This window comes from Pleurodeles waltl, chromosome 7, assembly GCF_031143425.1.
Source record: "Pleurodeles waltl isolate 20211129_DDA chromosome 7, aPleWal1.hap1.20221129, whole genome shotgun sequence".
Classification (NCBI taxonomy): Eukaryota; Metazoa; Chordata; class Amphibia; order Caudata; family Salamandridae; genus Pleurodeles; species Pleurodeles waltl.
Window position 1 is genome coordinate 595,657,765 of NC_090446.1, and position 7,911 is coordinate 595,665,675.

The 7,911-nt window shown below is 41.9% G+C and overlaps 1 non-coding gene across 1 annotated transcript; it reads left to right on the top strand.

Moving 5' to 3' along the window:
* Positions 1-1,801: 1,801 nt before the first annotated feature.
* On the top strand, positions 1,802-1,916 carry LOC138247482 (U5 spliceosomal RNA). Its single transcript, XR_011194521.1, has one exon. It is a non-coding gene; the product is annotated as a U5 spliceosomal RNA (small nuclear RNA).
* Positions 1,917-7,911: the final 5,995 nt, after the last annotated feature.

Below are 7,911 nucleotides of genomic sequence, written 5' to 3' on the forward strand. Positions count from 1 at the left end.
ATCACGGCCGGCCGATGAGCTCCACTAGGCTGCCATTTTGAGGTCAGGCATGGGGGTCCACACTGCCCCTCAGCTCCCTGAGAAGAGCCTCGATGTTTTGATCATGCCGGCGGCAGGAGAGGCATCCGGGGAGTAAAAATGTTGGATCTGTGAACTGAGGACTCGTGTAGAGAACAGTGGATGGCAGCGGATGACGGAGAGGTGCAGAGCACTCTTCAAGTGCAACCGCCATCTTGATGCCCAAGCCACACCCCACTCTTTTGAATTTTACTATTAGGACTTGCATCTGTCTACCCTTTGTCCATAAACTAATAAGATTGGCGTCTTTCTTTTATCCTTTAAAAAATATTTCTCTTTATTTTATATTTGGGGTTTATTATAAATTTGTGTATAAATACTCTTTACCAGTTATATCCTTCTCGTAATTTTTTATGTTCCTCTCTGCCTGCCACATATAGAACTCTCATAATTTTATGGCATTGATATCCACCTGTCTTGATTAATAGTTTGTGCATTAATTACAATCCTGTTTTGCGTTGACACTACTTCCGGGCATACTTCCAGTAATGTTTTTTTAGTTAAGTATTTCTTCTTTTGCATTATTACGTTGCTGACACATTCTCTCTTTCTTTTATTTGGGGTACAAAATATTTCTTGCTTTGCATGCCTCTTGAATACAAAACGTGTATGCTCCCAGTCAGGGTGTTTTCTTTGTGAAGTAATAATTGTGTTGTTGGCATATTCCATATTGCCTCGTATGCCCTTTGATTACAAAAAACTAGTATGTTCCCCTTCAGGGTGGTTTCTTTGACAAGAGATATCTATGTTGCTGACACATTCTAATTATCTTAGAGCCTCATATGCCATTGATTATATCACACTACTCGCTATACACACTGGGGCTCCGGTGCCTTTTTAGGTCGAGCGCGCACACGCTCTGGCCTCTTGTAATCTATCTGTGGGCTTTTAACCACGCCCTCTGCACGCCCATCACTATCACTCGTTCATGGGCTTGCCTTTCAAAAATCTGTTGTTACCATTGGTAAATGCGATACGTTTGTCCCTCCTTGGGGCAGTTTTTTTACTGCATTGGCCATTGTCCCTGTTACATGGTTAATTTGCACTTTTGCCCATATGTTTGACTGTGAGCAAACTTCTTTTCCTTTTGGGTCTCTTCTTCGTGCTCATACTCATGGCAGCTGTAGTGCTTTGAATTGGCTTGCTTATGTCAACTGTTTCACACTTCATTTTCAATTTATGTGGCAAGAAAAGTCCAGTTAGGAATTTACAGCACTCTAACTCGTTTCTCTTTGCCAATACTTGTTTTGTTACAGCAGCTAATGCAGCCTTATAGGCTTCAAGTACAAAGCGCAATGGCTCATTGATTGTCTGGGAAAGAATAGCAGCGAGCAAGGTTGCATGCTTTGACGTAGGCATATTAAAATACTCTTCTCATGTGCCAACAGTCCTCACAAAAGCCTGTGTGAGGCACCATGAAAATGTGCAGAGTTAAAGGAGCAGACATTATAACTTGAGCAGGGAAACTATTGTGGTGCAGCCTTTCTTGTCACGTGACCTACGACTAAATTTACATACCCATAATTCCGTGTCGCTTCTGAGTACTCCTGTTGTTTCTTTTTCTAGCAACAACTGTGTTATCAATGTACCGGATTACAACAATTATTATAAATTGGTTGTATTTTAAAGGGTTTTTTGTCTAAGATGTGCTAAGTAAACTAAATCACCCTGACAGTCTGTGGAAAGGTGTTTCCTGGTGCAACAGACGGTGGCCATGAAACGTGTACTCTGGTTTCTCTTCAAACGAATACATTTTTTGCCTTTTACTAAAGATTTCCGTGGAGAGGAACATTTAAGAGTTTCACTCAATTTTGTAAAGCCCTGCCAAGTGCAGGGTTACCCTTATTTAGTAAACAAAAGTATAACTATATAGTAGACAGATTATTTGCTGGATCCTCATGTGCGACAACGTTCTTTTGTTATCAGTCAATACGCTTTTGGGGAGTGGTTCTTACTGTGACGTGGTTAACCTATAGCCCTGTGAAATGACATATAAGAAGGACGCATGCTGCAGAAAAAACTCCATATCATCCGAAAGGATCCACTACCATGTGGGAATCAGCGATACATAACAACAGGTAAGGAAGGATCAATTGGTAAATGAAACACGTAACTGTATCCAATCTGGGTTTTATTTCTGATCCGCTCTTGCTTCTCCTTCTCATTGATTATTGAGATTCATTCACATCCCCTCTGTCACTTAATTGTAAAGATGTGTTAAAGTATACATTTACAATCATATATATATAAATACAAAATGTACGTATATTTATATCATGACACAGTCTAACGGCCGACTTTGAAACTGGTGAATAAAGTTCTAATCCAGCACAATTAACCTCCAGCGATCTTGGAAAAATCACTTAATCAACCCTTGCCTAAAAACCACAAGCAATAGCAAAGCCAATAGGTCGTACTTATGCAAGATCTATTGGCTTTGTCTATGCTATTTCTTAGCCATATACAGCAGCGTGGCTGCTATACAACATGGCTGAAAGTTTTTTTTAAAAGTGCTATTGCACTGTCAACGCTTGCTCCATCATATCGCTTTTTTATTTTATTTTGAACCATGCTGCATAGCAGCCATGCAGCTGTACAACATAGCAAAAAAGATTGACAAAGCCAATAGGTCTTGCATAGGTGAGACCTATTGGCTTTATCAGTGCTTTGGGAAAAAAGCAATATGATGAGGCTAGCGCTGGATGTATCTAACTTATTCATTAGGTTTTTTATAATCTATTTGTGGGCTTTTAAACACGCCCACTGCATGCCCATCACTTTCACTTGTCCATGGACTTGCCTTTCAAAAATCTTTTGTTATCATTGGTAAATGCTTTACGAACGTTTGTCCCTCCTTGGAATGGTTTTGTTACCGCCTTAGACACCGTCATTGTTACATGGATAATCGCAAGTTTGTCAATACATTTGACTGCTAGCAAACTTCTTTTTCCTTTTGTGTCTCTCCTTCACGCTCATGGCATCTGTGGCGCTTTGAATCAGCTTGCTTATGTCAACTGCTTTACTTTTCATTTTCAATTTATATGGCAAGAAAAGTCCAGTTAGGAATTGACAACGCTAATAGCTCTAACTAGATCAAACGTGAGACCCATTGCATTGCAAATGCTTGTTTTCTCTATAGGCCGTTCAAACCAGATCGCAGCATGATCAGCTTAGCATTACCATGGGCTGACCACGCCTCCTGTAGGCCTCCGTACTCAGGAGCCTTGTGCTCTCACCTTGTTGTCATAGACCATCCCTATCTTTCAAATAGAACATGCCGCGCACCTCGTGGTCAGATCCTGATATGCAGTGTGACGCTAATTAGTGTAGCTTGCTATCATGATCTTCACGATCGGGGGCAAATTGTATAGATATGGGAGCTGACCAGTAACAGATCCTTAAATACTATATTAAAAGGCAGCGGACTGTGCAGAACATTTCGATTGGGTTGTGCATGGCTCTGATTATTGCGCAAAGGATTTGTTCAACTTACATGGCAGTAAGTCAGTTTTCTCTCCAATGTGTGCTACAATTAACCAAGATATTGCCAGCAAGATTTGGTGTATTAAGTTTCTCTAATTTTTCTAATTTATTTTGTTTTTTTCCATAAATACAGTACCCCAGCGTAAGTAATTTTAATTCACTGAGCACATGTGGTGGGCTGCACCCTTCTCTGGTTTATTTGCCTGCTTCAGGTCGGTATTACCCCCCACTAATTCACATTGTGGGTCTAATTCATCCATCTATACTTAACTGTTTTTCCAATCATTTATTTATTATCTTTTGACTCTAGGTGTCCCATTTATTCTTCGGACCTGATGAGACCCCATATCCATTAATGGGTCAAAACATCTTCGACTATGCCGAACGAACCTTGTGGTTCATTCCTTTGAAATCTTAAAAGGGTCTGAGGCATGTGTATACTCAGGATTAAGGCAGTTTGCTGTATTTTAGAAAATGCTCTTTCTTGTACGTTTATCGTGGATTATCACTTTTGTTTGGTTGTTGTGGGTCTCAAATGTGACACTGTATTTCTTGCACAGTTATACGGTAGAATATATGTTGATGAAAATCTGATTAACTGCGATGGGCATTATGAATTGTGGGGAAGTTTGGGGTTGGCTCACTCTACTCTCATCCTGCTACTGTTTTATTGATGCGATTACGCTTAGGTTTCATTTGATATACATGTAGTTCCAATAAGAACCGTTGTTTTTTTTATGGTACTGTTATAGCCCTGGTTCTTATCGAGTAGGGTCGCCGTCGTAATTTGATAGACCCACCCTCTCTGCCCAGCGTCACTCACCCGGAAAGCCGCAACTCTCCGGAGCTCTGGCGGGCTTCTGCGTGAAGGCTGGCGGAGTTCACCACTCTCAGCCTCAGTCTTCCGTGGCTTCGTCCATGGAGGCAGCTTTGTCGAGTTCCTCTCTTGTCCCCCCCGAGTATCACGGCCGTCGGCCCACTCCAAAGGCTCCATGTGGTCTCCGGGTCCCCGAAGCCGGCGTTTCTTCCTCTTCCTTGGCCCGTCGTTCCTTTTGATGTCTTTGCCCGTGTAGGAGGCTGGCCTGGTTTGTAGTGGTTACCAAGGGGTACTTACACTCTGCACCAGGTCTAGGTATCCCTTATTAGTGTAGAAGAGGTGTCTAGCAGCTTAGGCTGATAGAAAAGGTAGCTTAGCAGAGCAGCTTAGGCTGAACTAGGAGACATGCAAAGCTCCTACTATACCACTGGTGTCATATGCACAATATCATAAGAAAACACAATACACAGATATACTAAAAATAAAGGTACTTTATTTTTATGACAATATGCCAAAAAGTATCTCAGTGAGTACCCTCAGTATGAGGATAGCAGATATACACAAGATATATGTACACAATACCAAAAATATGCAGTAATAGCAATAGAAAGCAATGCAAGCAATGTACAGTCACAAGAGATTGCAATGAGAGCACATAGGTACAGGGGCAACACAAACCATATACTCTAGAAGTGGAATGCAAACCACGAATGGACCCCAAACCTATGTGAGCTTGTAGAGGGTCGCTGGGACTGTACGAAAACAATGAAGGTTAGAAAAATAGCCCACCCCAAGTAGGTGTAAAGTGCACCTAAGTTCCCCAGAGAGCACAGAAGTCGAGAGCCTGTTCTCAGTGTCCCTGTCTTGCCTGATAGTGTCGGCCCTGTCCCCTCCTAAAGCTGTTTCTCTTACCCGGCTGCTGCAGGCGACTATCGTGGACTGCGGGAGGAGTTGAGGTCCTGTGGTCAGGTACGTGTCGGGATCGGGTTGGGCTTTTCTCATCAGAAGATTGTTGAAGGAAAAACTAGAGGAAGATGAGACGATATTGATAAAAGAAATGAAATCCAGAGAGGTGGACGAAAAAAAGGGAGGAATACAGAAAATGAGTAGAGCTGGGGAACGAATGGAGAGGGGGATATCTAGGAGGCAGTATAGAAATGAAAGGAGGGCAATGGAGGAGGAAGAGCAGAAAAGGAGCATTGAGGTATTTTTTTTGTTTTTGTCATTTTGATTTTAAACTGCCAAAAAGGTCTCTCTTTGGGTATAGTACGGCCTAAGCCTTTGAGAGTTTGGGCTTCGAGCGGCCACAGCAGGACTTTCAGGATATGACAAAACATCACTGACAGCGCTGCACGAGAATGCAGGACACGTGAAAGCAGTGACAGCAAGGATGCTGACATGAAACGTCATCTTAGTGAAAACGTTTTTAAAAGCGGGATACGTGAGAGTGGCAACAACTTACACGCGTGGTGACATGATTAAATGTCACCTCATACAAAGAGGTTGCAGCACTCGCAAATCCGCTCACTGATCATCCTATGTGCTCCTCTCTGTGGTTTAGTCGCCTGCTTCAGACATGTTACTGATTCCTTAGCTGTGGATGTTCAGTGAGTGATGGAAGCTTGTACTACGCCTGCAGCAGTGCTGGATCTTTTCTGAAGGGAAGGGAAGAGTGTTCTGCAGTTGCCTTATTTGAGGTAGAGAAATTTGTTTTGCTGCTGCCATGTTATAAATTGTCTGTGAAGTAGGGAGCTTGCACTGTTGCTGTCTGTGTTGATCCTCTTCAGTGCACATGGCACAACGTTTTCCCTCACAGCCCTCTGCTATCGCCTGTACTTTACCTGTTCTTTGTGTTATGGAAGGTTGAGCCTCTCCTTTCCATTTTATGCATGTGTTCTGTGAATTGGCATCAACCTTTTCAGTATACACAAGACAGAATGATTGTCAGTGTCATTGCTTGTTTTAATGCATGATGTGAATGCAACAATGTACCCTCGTTATGGTCTTGTATGTGAAACAAGCACAGATTTCGAAACTGACAAGACCACTTTGTAAAATTTTTAAACACAGCTGACAAGTGGCTGCATGATATGCGTCAAACCATTAGCCAGTTCTAGCTTTTTGGCTAATGCCACTTTGCATGTTGGGATTTATGAGCTTCTATTGACAATGTAAAAAGCAAAAGTTCTAGCCCCAGAAGATAACATGATTTTGCATGAAAAGCCAGGACTGGCTGATGATGGTGGACACATTCAGAAATGTATTGTGTATCCCCAAGAGATAGACTAAAACTAAGAGGGGAATGACCTTCAACCCAAAATGATGCAGGGGTTTCTGCCAGTCTAAAGACCCAAAACCGGGGTATTCGCCATTCTTCAGGATCAATTATGTAAAGTCCTCTGTCATTAAATGAGGGAATGAGTGCATATTTCATAAAATCACCTGGGGGGGGGGGTGGATGTCTTAACAGCCATTGACACCAATGGCAGCACTATGAGTGATATCAGTGAAATTATAAAAAAAATAATGCAAAATAAATAAAATAACACTAACTAATGTACTCTAAAGGCTTTAAACCATAATGTAGCCATACTCTGAAGGTGTCCAGTTCTACTTTGCCCATTAACTAAAGCCTCTGCAGCGTTCAAACACTGGTCTTCAAACAGCAGAGCTCTGAACGAAGCAGCATTTAGAGTTCAGGGTCTAGCTGTTCTAAGCGGGTACTACATTTAGCCTCCACGTGTATGAGACTCACTCGCACTGAGTGAGACTTGAGGTGCCTGCTAACTGGAAGTAGATCATATCTGTGAACCTGTTCACTGACCAAGGAGAATAACGTCTCTCTCCAGTCTCATTTGGAAGGGTGGGGGGGACTCTCAATGGACTCATGTTCGCTGTCCAAACAAGTGAAACACCTCCCTAGACTTGGATGGGGTTACCTACCCTGAAAACCCTTCTTGCTTTCCAAAGGGATCACCCTCTAAAACCTCTCAGTATCACCCAGACCATCATTAGAGAACAGATAAGAAGGATATTTAGAAAAATAAATCAGGGAGAATGAATTTGCTATTAAAGTTTATTCATGTAAGGGGAGTTGTAAGCTGGAGAAAGCAACAAAAACATTTTGTGCCTTACAACATCCTCAGATTCCAAGCTGAATCAGAAGTGTTGAAATATATGCTAACCCTTATTGAAAACTCAAAAGGATACTGTTTGGTAGGTACACAATCACTTTCCAAAACCACACAATCCACCTGAGTCGCAGATGATTGAGAAGCATACTTTTGTATTAACTACTGACTGGGGAGGTCTTACAGGAACATCTGTTTTATTTGTTAACTGTACATTCAAACCAAAGAATGCCTTAATGGTAAATCAATGCAGTGGTCACATCTGCTCTCCATCATTATATGTGATGTAGAACTGCTAGAATGAGTGATATAATCAACAGATGGAAAGTCTAGGATAGAAACCCCAAATGGAGAGATCCCCCTTGAAGATGTCTTCAATATCGGAGTCATCTAAGAAGCACA